Source organism: Oreochromis aureus, linkage group 17, assembly GCF_013358895.1.
Source record: "Oreochromis aureus strain Israel breed Guangdong linkage group 17, ZZ_aureus, whole genome shotgun sequence".
In the NCBI taxonomy this organism is placed as follows: domain Eukaryota; kingdom Metazoa; phylum Chordata; class Actinopteri; order Cichliformes; family Cichlidae; genus Oreochromis; species Oreochromis aureus.
Genome location: NC_052958.1, coordinates 29970614 through 29984206, shown reverse-complemented (window position 1 = coordinate 29984206; position 13593 = coordinate 29970614).

The window sequence follows — 13593 nt, the reverse complement described above, 5'->3', positions numbered from 1 at the left end:
CTACCTATTTCTATCTACGTAACTTTAACAGATTATGTCCTTCTCTTTCCACCTAGTCTACGTTTATTCTTTTCCACATTCTCGTATTGACTACTGCAACTCTCTCTTGCATGGTCTCCCCCCAAAATCCCTCCATCAGCTTCAACTGGTTCAGAACTCTTCTGCCCGCATTAACACCAGAACGCCCTCCTACCAGCACATCACCCCTGTTCTTCAGGAACTTCAATGGCTCCCTGTGAAATTCCAGATAATATACAAACTTCTTCTGCTCACCTTCAAGGCCATTCATAACCTCGCACCTTCTTACCTTTCTGATCTGTTAAGCACTACCTTTTCTGGCCGCTCACTTCGATCTTCTTCTTCTATCCAGCTTTCTGTGCCTTCCTTCCGCCTCACCACCATGGGAAGCAGAGCTTTTAGTTGCTCTGCTCCCAGGCTGTGGAACTGTGTAAAGTGTCCTTGGGTGTACTGAAAGGCGCTTTATAAATAAAATGTATTATTATTAAAAAGATGTGAAGCATAATTTTCAAAGCCTTGTGTTATTTTAGGCTTGGATGACGTGTTAGGATGCTTAGGCCCATTCATACAATTTCCTTTAATTCATCAGCTAAGCTTTAGTTTCTCACAAACAATGGTGTTTGTAATTTGTTTTTCTTTTAAAAAATATGTAGGTGGCTCTGTTAGACCTTACCACCAAGCCTCTTTTGGCCTTGATGTAAAATACTGTCTTTTGGCAGAAAACATGTTGTCAAACATGGTACTGTAGGGAATTTCCATGCATCATTCACTGCTATTAAGCTGTTCCAGAATCATTCAGGCCTTGTAGGAGGATGTAGAAAATGGGAAGTCAGAAATAAAAAAATAGAACAAAAACACAAGGCTAAAATTGCATTCCTTTAACATAGTCTTTTAGCATGTTGATCTTCACTTTAATCCTTCGTGGGGAATACACAAAAAAAGCTCTCTATTTGCCAACAGAACACTTAGGGAAGGCTTTTTAATCTTACTAACAGCCTTGTTGCGAGCCAACTCTGCCTGTATTAATGCCTTTGTAGATTAGGCACAGCATGGGGGCACGCTAGGGGTCAGTGCTAGAAGCAGGTAGTACAAGCAGATTTCTGCCCCCACCTGCTTGTGGCCAGCAGCTGGCTTTACTGCACGCTGCTGGCCCTGCTGATTAGATGAAGCACCTCAGTTTATCCCATCTACTTCCTCAACCCTGACCAAGAAACTCAGGCAGTATTTTTATGCTCCTGCCAAAACACATTGCGGTGAATGAAGCCCCCATAAAGACATAACCGCAGCCAAACCTCATCCGCACTCTAGGTGACTATTCAGTTCACCTCAGGACACAAGACAGAGAGAAATAAGAATGAAAGGGGAGAGCAAGACAGAGACCGAGATAAACAAGGACAACAACAACAACAAGGTACAATGTATGAGGTCGCTGCTGCCATTCTCCCAGTGCTGCCCCCAGGCTTGTTGTTTCAGAAATGTTGCATTCAAACCAAACAGGGATAACTAATTGTACATTTCAAATGCAAAGCCTGCCTACAGGGTAGTTTGGCAGCATTGCGTATAAAAGGATTTATACGTGTCTGCTTCACAGAAAGATGCCAACGCATGTGCATGCCAAACTGCATGCCTCGTCTGAGTTAGAATTTTTAAAAAAAAAGAAAAGGGGAGAGAAACATTATACTCAAATTCAGGAATCATCATAATTCTCACATCACAGAAAGAAAGTAAGTCCTGACATCAAGCGGTTAGCGGGCATCAACCATTTAGTCAAATCCTGCTTGTCAAAAACCAAAATATGTAAATACAACAGAAATGGTGAAGAGTGATGTGTGATGGCTTGGCTGAAAAAACACCCTGTTTGTCACACATAGCAATTTCATAAAGAAATGTTTGATTTGAATCACCTTCTTTTGTCAGTTGACAGGAAATATGAGATTGGTTATCAGAGCTACAATCCAAAGTAAACAACATACTAGATTAAAGGTTGGTTAATATTTCATTTGTGGGATGTGAAAGCAACCTTCAACTCTCTGCACTCTTTTCTGTCTGAAGAACTATAAAGTATATTACTTCTATAGTTATCATGTAAACATTTACCATGCTTTGAAATAAATAATTTTAATCGGCTCAGGAACATCCATCCATCCATCATCTGCCGCTTATCCTTTTTCAGGGTTGCGAGGCCAGCTGTCGCGTATCCCAGCTGTCACAGGGCGAGAGGCAGGGCACACCCTGCACAGGTTGCCATTCTGTCACAGAGCTGGCATATAGACACAGACATTCACACTCACATTCACACCTATGGGCAATTTAGAGTTTCCAATTAAACTATCCCCACTAACTGCATGTCTTTGGACTGTTGGAGGAAGCCAGAGTACCCAGAGAGAACCCACGTAAAAAGAGACCCTGGTCTGATGGTAGAATTGAACTCAGGACTTTCTTGCTATAAGGTAACAGTTCTAACCACTGTGCCACCTAAGAGACATAGGTCTACAACTTAATATAAAAAACTAGTATGAAAGTATCTAAAACTGCAGCTAAATAAAAAGAATTAAGCACTTTTGGATGTGGTTAACTGAATATCAAACTTTATCAGAAAATTAAGATGATGTCTTAGGAAAAATCTTATGCTGAAGGAGTTATTAAAAGGTTCTTAAGTCGCTCGTGGTCACACTGTGGTTTGTGAGAGAAAGTTCATTTCTTACAATGCCCATCTCTGGTCACCACCATCTCTAAGCAGCATATCACAGATATTACATTCATGCACAGTAAATGGTCAAATGTTTGTGGATGTTGGAGGTATTTCCCCTCTTTGTTTTAATCATTGTTAGGGTCATTACTCAAAAAAAGTCTAAAAGTTATTACACATATTACACAGAACACTTTCCTTAAAAGTAATGTAGTACATTACTTAATTACACACAGGAGAAAGACATTCGTTATATTGTTACGTTACTTTCATGTTACTCTGTAAAATGTTCTGAGACACACCATCTCATAATTACCAATTAACAATATAAACCTGTAGGCTACAGCCCCACACGCCAACACAAATCCCTATCCTTATGATCTTTCCCTTAGTGTTTAGGTATGAACACAAAGCCGACAGCACAAATCACAGATTAAAACCAGCACAAAGACACTTTAAAGCGATTGTCACAGTGATTCTTCTTTATATATGAACAGGTAGAAATGGAGGTTGCAGCCTCAGCAAACTGAAAACAGCTGATCGTAACAAGAGTCCAAGAGCTGATAATTGGGATCAATAGGCAGACAGACTAATGATTCCAAGGAATGGGACTACTGGGAACCGGTTCTTGATTCCCATCCCTAATGCAGACCCACCAGCAACTTGTCTAATATACTAGCCTCTGATCCAAGAATAGCTGATTATGTGCAAACAACCAGAAAGAACTGCTTGCCTTTCTGTTTGATGAGCTAAAGCTATTAGAAATGTGACGCAGACATGCCCATGAGAGCACCCACCCCATCAGTGGCTCTGTTATCAGAGGTAATCCTGCTTCCAGAGACAATTGCCAACTCTAGACAAGCACTGTTCGCCTTGTTTGCCCTGACAAATGGACTAAAGTTTGAAGCTGCAAGCACAAATCTTCCATGAAGAAATCTTCAGAATTTGTTTTAGGGACATCACAGTCAAGAAGTAAATTATGTTGTCATGCTCTGAGAGGGTATCAACTATTCAGCCATTAGCCTTTGTCCTATACTCAGTAGGTGCTAGTGAATGATAATGTGACAGCTATTAGCTTTTATCTAACATTTGAGAGGATAATGAAAATCACCTCATATAATTTCTTTGTTGACACTGTTATCAAGCAAGCTGAATGAAAGTGAGTGAAATTTGACCATCAGAATAAAAAAGTCACTCTAGTAACAAATGTTTAAGTTTGAGTTAGTTAACTGAACAAAGTGTTTTTCATTTGATATGTATTGTAATAGTTCCAGGAGATATAATTAAACTTATCTGCTTGAGCCTGCACTGGGAGACGAGTCAAATCTGTGTAAAATATACAATAAGTACTCATCCTTTTTATCTGTCCCACTCTCTACCATCTTAAGATGTTTGAGCCAGGCCAGTAGTGGTGGATCCACCTGCATTTTCACAACTTAGTACTGAGTGGGACAGGCTACAGCATCAAAAGTAAAAGTATAAAGCCCCATGTGATTATTTCCCCCAACCCCACTTCAAACTTTATGCTCTGCAGGTTTCTGATGGTTGCTTTGATTTGCAATGATGCAAAGGTATTTTAAAGCAGATTCCATTAAGCAAGAAAATTAAAAGGGGTGACGAGACTACGGTTCTGATCAAACACCTGCATGGCAGCACTGAGAATTTGTCAGTGGCTTAGAAGACCTGTAATATCTTGGAGCAACAGCTGCACACATGAGAGTTTAAGCTTGAAAACTGTTTTTTGGGGGATGCCATTTTTATTTTTTTGTCTTTACAGTCCACTTTATTTTTGAATACTAAAGGTGACAAATACCTAAACTCTGAATTCAGAACTATTGGGTTATATGTTCTTTACTATGATAGCTTCACTAATAAGTCTTCTGACTCCTGGCCACACATATTCCATATAGTCACATGACATCCAGCAGAGATGAACATACCTTGTTGCTCTGCTAGCTTAGCTAGGTAATGCTAAAGGTCAACGTAAACAAAAGGAATAATGTAATCCTTCTGGAAGTTACGTTAATTAGCACTGGAGTCTGTTTTTATCTGCTCCAGTCTCTACCATCTTGCTTTTTTAACCTCATCTTTTCCCTTTTTCAGTCCCAGAAGGATAACGCCCCTTTATTTTGAGTAAATAGAACATCAAAACTAAAAAACACTTGCAATGGGCGTGGTGGGGTCAGGTGGGGCCCCATTAGAGAGGTCAACCTCTCGGACTGTTAAACGTTGCGCACTGTCAAGTTTGCCAGCCCTCAAGGGTCCTCTGCTGGATTGGGGCCTCAAGCACTTCTGTACAAAGGCTATGTATAATAACCTCCATGCAATAAGCTGCAATATGTTTGAAGAGGATACAGTATGTTCATATATTATGGCATCTACGGTACAGTTCAGAACTAGTAAAAAATGCTGACTTTATTCAACTGCGGTAAAATAAAAGATACACAATGAGGATAAAAGGGAAAGAAGAAAGAGAATGGCATAAGAGTGTATGTTCTTTTTGAGGACAACCATTTCTTTTGATATTTAAGAAAGAAAGTTCAGTCTATGAGCACCCACAGAACTCAAACGTAGAACCAGCATTTCAAAGCCAATGGAAATTGATTAATGTATTCCCTTTGAAGGCTGGTATATGGCCAATTTGTGCCAAGGTTTACAAGCCTGTATCATAAAAGCATCATCATGCAGACTGAATGAGCAAGGACTTGTTCAGCATATGCAATGACATCTAATATGATGGGAGTGCAAGAATGAAACATATACGTGCGAGCTGAAAATACCTTCCTAAGAAAGGAGCAGTATAGGTAAAGTAATGGAATGTGATATAGAAATTAGATTATGGCTTAGTGCTAAGAGTGGTTAGATATTAGATTCATATGGAAAGGCAGTATTAAAAGAATGAATAACATATCATAGGTTCCCAAGTGACCTCCTTTGTGTCTTATAGACATTTGCCTTTTCACTCTAGTTAATTTTAACTAATAAGAACACGGCACAATCTTAAGTCTTCACTACCCTCATGGCCATGGGTCATGATTGAAGTCCATTCATTACACGGGCTATTTAACATGCAGTCAGTATGATCACATGTGCAGGAAGCTTAAGGTTCAAGGTTCAGTCAGGGCTCTGTTGAATATTATGCTTCAGCACTTACATTCTCACTTAATATTGTTGCATACATAATCAACTTATGATATAATGACTTATTTTCTTGATTTCTGGTGATATCTGATGGCTTCTGTAAAGGCTCCTTTCTATTTTCTCTGTTTGTTATACTGAACACAATCATATACTAGTATTGAGATGAAAATGGTAAGAAATGTAGTGAATACTGTCCTAAGTTTGTATGGTCATTTGGCAGTAATGCTAGTGATTAGATTCTAGGGTAGCAGACACATCATTGTATTTGTGCCAATTTTGCTTATGTGTATGTTTTGTTTTTTCAGAAAAAGTCAGAGTATGAACACAGAGGCCAAACATTACCATCTGCAGGTTTCTGCTGGTTGTTTTGCTTTACTGTGATGCAAAGGTATTCAAAAGCGATTTCCTTTATCCCAGAAAATTCAAAGGGATGACAAGCCTGCAGTTCTGATCAAGCACTAGCATGAGAGGACTGAGAGTGTGTCAGTGGTTTGGAAGACCTGTAGTATCCTGGAACAACTGCACACATGATGGTGTCAGCTTGAAAACGGTCTATTTTTCTATTTACAGTTCACTTGCTTTTTGAATACCCAAAGTGACTGCAGAAGGAGTGGAAATACCCAAACTCAAAATTTGAATATTTCCAAATACAGTGTGCCAACACTGCAGCCTTATTGTGAAAGTGGTGTGGAAGAAAAACCTCTTTATATTCAGTGCTGTTGTAAAATTCATGTCTGATGTATAGGTATAGGAACAAGCTGTTTTTAGAAGTTTCCAATATTGTATTAGACAAACAAGCTTTTACAAATCTTTATATAAAACTTGTGAATAATCAATGCTAGGTTTGCTGCAGCTCCCAGTAATGGAGGAAATTGCCTACTTTGAGTCAACGATCATAATAAACGAGCTAATGAATGAAACTGTGAGACACATACTCACTAAAAGCGACAGTGAAAAAAATTGTCTATTTCTTTGTGCTACTTGCTAAATAGCAGCTATTGGATGCTTTGAACACCTAATAAGTCTCACACAAGTCATTTTCTCTCTGCCAATTGAACACATCGAACAAACTTCATCTATCCTTTGTAGAAACCTGGCACCTCATTTTTAAAAAGCTTTTCTTCTGTTACTCCTTATGCTTTGAATTATGCTTTCTCCCTCCTGATAGCTCCCACGGCTCGTAATGAATGCAGTCAGTGATTTGGCACTGGTCATGCGACGAGATCAGAAGGTGATCGCAGATATGCTGCTTTCCTTTTTGTGCCCAATTTCCTTCCCTTCACAAAGGCTCTCCACCCCGTTTATACCATGGCTGTGGTTATTTCATAGCAGCCGAGTGTAGGATGAGGTGGTAGGACTTGCTCATGTGTGAATACACCTCTGACAGTAGTCACAATTCAGGCACTTCTGAAAACCGCCCATAAACAACGGAGGAGGGCAAAAGATGCTTACAGAGGCAGTAAGTGTAGTTGAAGTAAAGCGCGAGTGTTGCTGCAGGAAGCAGCGGTCCATTCATGAGAGTCCCAGGCTTTATGTTGATTCATTACTCTATTAGGCCTTGTGACAGAGATAAGGACCAGCATGTTTCAAAGTGATAGCTGACCTCTGCGTTTTACCCATCCCACTACCAACACACACAGATGCACACTTGGAGGCCAAACACGGCCACACCAACTCCTGCTCTCACGCATTAACAAAAAGATTCAAATGAAGAATGCTGAAAGAGAGCCACACAGATTGTGTCACAGCATATTCAAAACAGACCATGCAACCCACATACTGTACCAATTCATCATCCTCCCCTTGTGAGTCTAGTTTGGCAACTACTGGAAATTTTTATTTGCAAGTATTTAAAGCAAGCAGCGGGCACCATGTCTGGACCACAGCCAATTAAATATCAAAGGGATCTTTGTCACCCTTCCAAAGGAATCTGATGTTTATTGATAAATGTTCTGGGGAAGAAGTTAATCTGACTCTCAAATAACTCACATAAACTTCTGTCATTGGCTTCCAACTGGGCTCAGCAAAGAGCCGAGTCTCCTTATGCTGCTTTGAAGGCCATAATGAAGTACTAACCAAACGAAGACTTTATCATGTTTACTCTGAAGGATGAGGAACAGGGAGAGAGGGGAAGTGCCGGACAAGATATCAGAAACAAAGCATTGAGGTGATAGCGTGAATTAACCTCAGGCAAGTCTCACAAACAGTTTGGTGGCTGCATGCTATGATTAACAGCTATCATGTGTCCTCCACGAGAAAAGAACAGCCCGTGTGTTCTTTGAACAAACTCCAGGGATGTTAATTTTACAGAACAAGGAATGAGCAAAGCAAATACAATCGCCTTTCTCAATCAGCCCGGAGATGCAGTTAAACTGAAACAATAAGTATCCTGCTGCATACAGACGACCGCGTGGTGCTGTAGAGTCATGTTATTAAGTGAACCTGTTAGTGAAATGAGATTCTCAGTCTGGTACTTGATATTGAAAACACTATGTGGTAAATCAGACTGGCACATGCCATAGCCGTATATCCAGCCTTGTATAAGTAGGGCGACTTCAAGGCCAGGCAGGAGACTGTACGTCATCACATTCGGCGTCATCAGCAGCTTTCAGAAAGCTCTCTGAAAACCAACTAATGCTTTTCTTTATTTTCTGTCATTGTAACGTACACTGCTCAAAAAATTTAAGGGCCACTTTAAAAGCCCATTAGATTTCAATGGGGGGAAAAATCATGCTGGATATCATATAGACTGGGTAATGTGTTAGGAATAAAACGATGCCACATCATTTGATGGAATTAAATATGATCAACAAGACACCCTGAAAATCAAAGTGAAAAAATGCATCTCAGATTCCGGAGGCTTCGGTTAGCATAAAGTTCATGACAGTACATTTAAAAAAGACTGAACAAGTATGGCTTGTTTGGAAGGGTTGCCAGGAGAAAGCCTCTTCTCTCTAAAGAGAACAAAGCATCACAGCTCAGGTTTGCAATGTTGCATCTAAATAAATTACATGACTTCTGGAACAAAAAAATAACTTGGATAGAGATGTTTGGCCATAATGCACAGTGCCATATTTGAAGGAAACCAAACACAGCTTAACAGCATCCACACCTCACAGCACCTGTCAAGCACGGGGTTGTTTTGTTGCCACCGGACCTCGCCACCTTTTGTTTTAATCATGGTAGACTAACAAACAAAGAAACTTTTTTCTCTGGCCTCAGTGACTTTAAATTTTTACTTATGTCCTTATAAAAATAACACAAAATATTACTTGAACAGCTAATATTAACAATATAGGATTTCTTCTGCAACATATTTTATTAGGCAGCCAGACAATTCATACACAATGTGATTATAGATCAATTTAAAGGGTTAGCGTAATACACCCACATTCATTAAAATCTGCTTGCATCCTGTCTGAGCATCACAGTCTAATTTCTGGGGATTATGCAAGTGATAGAGTTTTTTTCAGTAATTCTAGTAAGTTTCTCATCTTAGATCTATATGAGGGCTATCTCCCCTCATTTTGGTAACATAAACATTTAAGTAAAATTGCAGTGACCTCAATAAAATGGCAATAGATCATTCTCTTACCTGCCTAGCATCTCAACTGAATTCTGTCACAATTTTGTGTGCACCATGCCCCAGAAGTTTCTGTTTAAAATGTTCTTTATCTTACTGTATGTCTGACAGCAATACCCTGTGATATCACAGCTACAGGAAATATTAGAGTCTGGTTTAGCTGGCAGTTCCATTAAACTTGGCTGACAAGTCGCTTTAAATATAGTTCCTGTCAGCAGTTTATCCACCATCTTAAATCCGTGTATATGAAACAGCAGGAATCCGTAGCAGAAGAGGGTATTGTGCAGAACAGGTGCGCTTTAATCAGAGCACACCCACTCTCCCTCGTAAGACATATGCTGCCAGTAAAGCCTTTAACGTTATGAACAGCTGGTAGCGTGACTTCCCACAGTTCTGACGTCATTATGAAGTTGTCAAGCAACCAACATTTCATGGTAGTTTTGTGATAAACAGCCAGTGATAATACTTTTCATGGTGAGCTAAATGCCAATACACATATACATGATTAACCCAAGGTTTTGTTTTTGTTTTTTTATTGACTCCCTCGCTGCCTTTCATTGGACCATCTAATTGAACTTTCCTATATGCTTAAGTTTGAATGTCCATTTTATTCACTGCACAGCTGCACACCAACAACTTGTCACATGCAGAACACTCAAATGCATGTCCCCTTCTTTTTGTTATACTGTTATCTTTACTGCAAGTTTTACTACAATTAAATTTGTATTCCTTTTTTAATGACAATATATTTTAAGGACGAACGTTTTTTTCCAACACCATATTTTCATTCTTGCAATCTGCTTGAGTGGCTTCATGATTGAGACATTAAAGGAACTATTTTCGACTGGGACTTCACACTCCTTAGTTTCTACATTTTGTGAATTGTGAAAAAATTTCATCGTATGAACTAGCCTCAAAATCGACTTAATGATTTATTGGTCAAAAATTAACAAAAGGCCTTATTACTTAGAAACTATGATTTTTACAAGTGTGGTGTGTATTGTCAACACATACAAAGTACTGTATAAAGATTTCAAATATCATGTCACATTTGACCTCTGATCTCTCCTTCAAGCTCAATAAATCTGAGGGTCAAATAATGCTATATAGAGTTATTTAAAACTATGTTTCTTACTGCCATTGTTTGTATTTGTTGTGGAAGTTTTCCACTTAAATAAAGCCTGCAGATGAGCGGTGAGCGGTAGCTAACATTCTTTAATCAAAACACACAGAACAGACAACCAAGCTTGATGGAGAGCCTGCATGACCACGGGGCAGGGTCAGCAGAGTCTCACTGAGCCTAGCATGGCTCTCAGTTAAATACCTTCTCCAGGAACAAAAGGCAGTACAGCTGTTTCACACCTTAAGGTTCACACTCCCTTGCTACCTCCCAGAGTCCTCGAAGAGACAAAAGACTCTTCCTGTGGAGTTGTCTGTTTCCCCCCCAACTTCCTTCTTACAGTATGGGTGTCAGACATGTTAAAATCCAGTGGCACCAAGGCATTATACAATAAAATAATGTGATTAGTACATAAGTAAAAGAAATTCCATTACATATTGACAACATATATGCATACCAAGAATAATATATGGGGATTCTAAATATCTCTGTACTTTGGACCTCTGACCTTATCTTTAATTTCAAATGAGATCAAACTTCATAAAATCTCTTTAGTTTGTCAAAGTCCGGCTCGGGGGCCATGACAAACAATGGGGAAGATGCCACTAAAACCAAAATTTACCAGTTTCTTCAAAAACAAGTAAAAAAAACCCTTCATACTCCATGAGGTGTGCTAATCAGTGTTATTAGTGTGTTAGTTGGATGTGTGATTGAATGCTAAGGATGCATAGTGTTGTATGGTGAAAACAACTGATTATTCAGTTGCACTGATTAGCCCCGCCTACTAGGAGCCTGCAAGACAATACAAAGGGACAAACATTTGGTTGATTGTTGGGTTTTTCTCTGTACCCTATGAAGCGCCTTGAGGCGACTTTTGTTGTGATTTGGTGCTATATAAATAAAATTGAATTGAATTGAAACAGAAAAATTGCAACACCTGACCAAGGCAGAGGGCCATCACATATCTTTAAAATGATTCTTACAATTCTACTACTTTTTGTATTTGCAGCATACAACGCCTTAATGCCCACTCACATCCTGGGCCATTTGACCTCAGTGAATCACATGATAGGGTGGGGCAAGGTCCCACAATGGGTTCATCCAAAACTGTGGCTGATAGTAACCCACACCCAATTTTACACCTTGGCTCATGAGATTAGGCAGATGATTAATAGCGCATCAACAACCCTTTTAGGGATATTCCCAATAGGGTTCGGGACTCTCTACCAATTTGCTCTTATAACTGAAGAACCTTCTCGGATACGAGGTGAAACGTCCTCAAGGAAACCTAAAGGAATCCAGACGCTTTTCTTTCCAAGCTCCTTAGACATCCAGTTATTTACAATTCAATAGCTATTCATTGCCTACTCCTACATGTTTGTCGAATCAAAGTAAACATCTGTCATGCTACACTTGTTTGAGTTTTCCTGCACTGCAAACTTGAAGTACATTTAAAAAGAACAAAGAAAGCAAAATAAATATATACATGTACATATGTACAGTACTCTTCCCTGAGAGTGAGTTGCCTTGGCGGAGGTTTACGCTCTTGGACTGCTCCTTCTTATGACTCGTTTTTAAGTTTTTGACTCGTGTCTCTTTGAATTTCAGTGAATGAAATTGCAGTCAAGTGTTGTTCTGCCAAACTTTAAATAAGAAAAACAGTATACAAAACTATACTAGTTGGTGGACATAACTAGGTTGTTTGTTAGTGGGGATAGGTTAATTGATCAATCTAAATTGTGTGAATGCGGGAGTGAATGTGAGTGCGAATGGTTGTCTGTCTGTGTGTGTTAGCCCTGTGACAGACTGGTGACCTGTCCAGGCTGTACCCTGCCTCTCGCCCTATGACAGCTGGGATAGGCACCAGCACTCCCACCCCCCACCCCCCACGACCCTAAAAAAAGATAAGCGGAAGCGAATAGATGGATGGAAAGGTTCTTTGCCCCAGCTTTCTGAATTGGTGCTAAGATAGAAAAACCACTCGCTATGTACATTTATTGTTTTTTGTCCAATTTATCACAGCACCACAAGCTCTGTGTTCAGTTTAGACTTATCTTTTAGTCCTTTTTGATATTTTTAATGTTATTTAATTACATAATTTTTTTTTAACCAAATCCACAAGCTACTAGCACTGTAACACCAGTGAACACTGACAATATTTCTAATATTTACAGAAACAAATACAGTTCAAAATGAGCATAAAGATGGTGATATGTGACTTTTTTTCACAGTCTCAATTACTTTTTTACATCGGTGTTAGAGATCATTATACAGCAGCTGGTTTATTCTCAGTCTCATGGCTCAGGCCATTTTATTCAGCGTGTCTGGTGGCCCACACAGAGCCTTCGGTACAGTTGATGGACAGCCACTCTAACCACTCTACCTCACTGCCTAACTCCTACGCTCTATATCACATTAAAGTATGTTAATATTAAACTAATTAGATAATGGTATACTGCATAATAAAAAAATGATGGATTAGATAATCACCCACTAATAGGGACCAGTCAAGCATCTCTTTATATACAGTTAACTGTTTATGTTATCATGTGTTACATCAGCTTTCAATAGCAAATTATACCTGAACTGATCTGTTATTATATTTTATAATATTCTTACTGTGCATATTGAAGTGCACACACCTTTGTTCTTAATGTGTGACAGGCGACAGTGAGGTTAGTTTAAGAACACTGCAGCGATTAATATTATGTTGAAAATATGTGCAACGTATAGATTAAATGTTATTTTCCTTGTTTGTTTAAGTGCAGAGATAAATGAGGCATGTGGGCGGGTGACAGGCAGGTATGTGGTGTAAGCATTAAACATGAGACTGTTATGAAGCACATTTTCAATTCAAAGCAATCTTATATTAACACGTATCACAAAAACACATAAATGCAAAACTGCAGCAGCTAATGTCTTAAGCAAGCAACAACTTCTAGGCCTGAGAGCTGATAGCTAATTTCCCCAGTTATGCATTATTAGGGCCTGGGCTGCTTTCACTGATGTATGGTTGCCAGTAGGTCTGCTAGTTATGTGCTA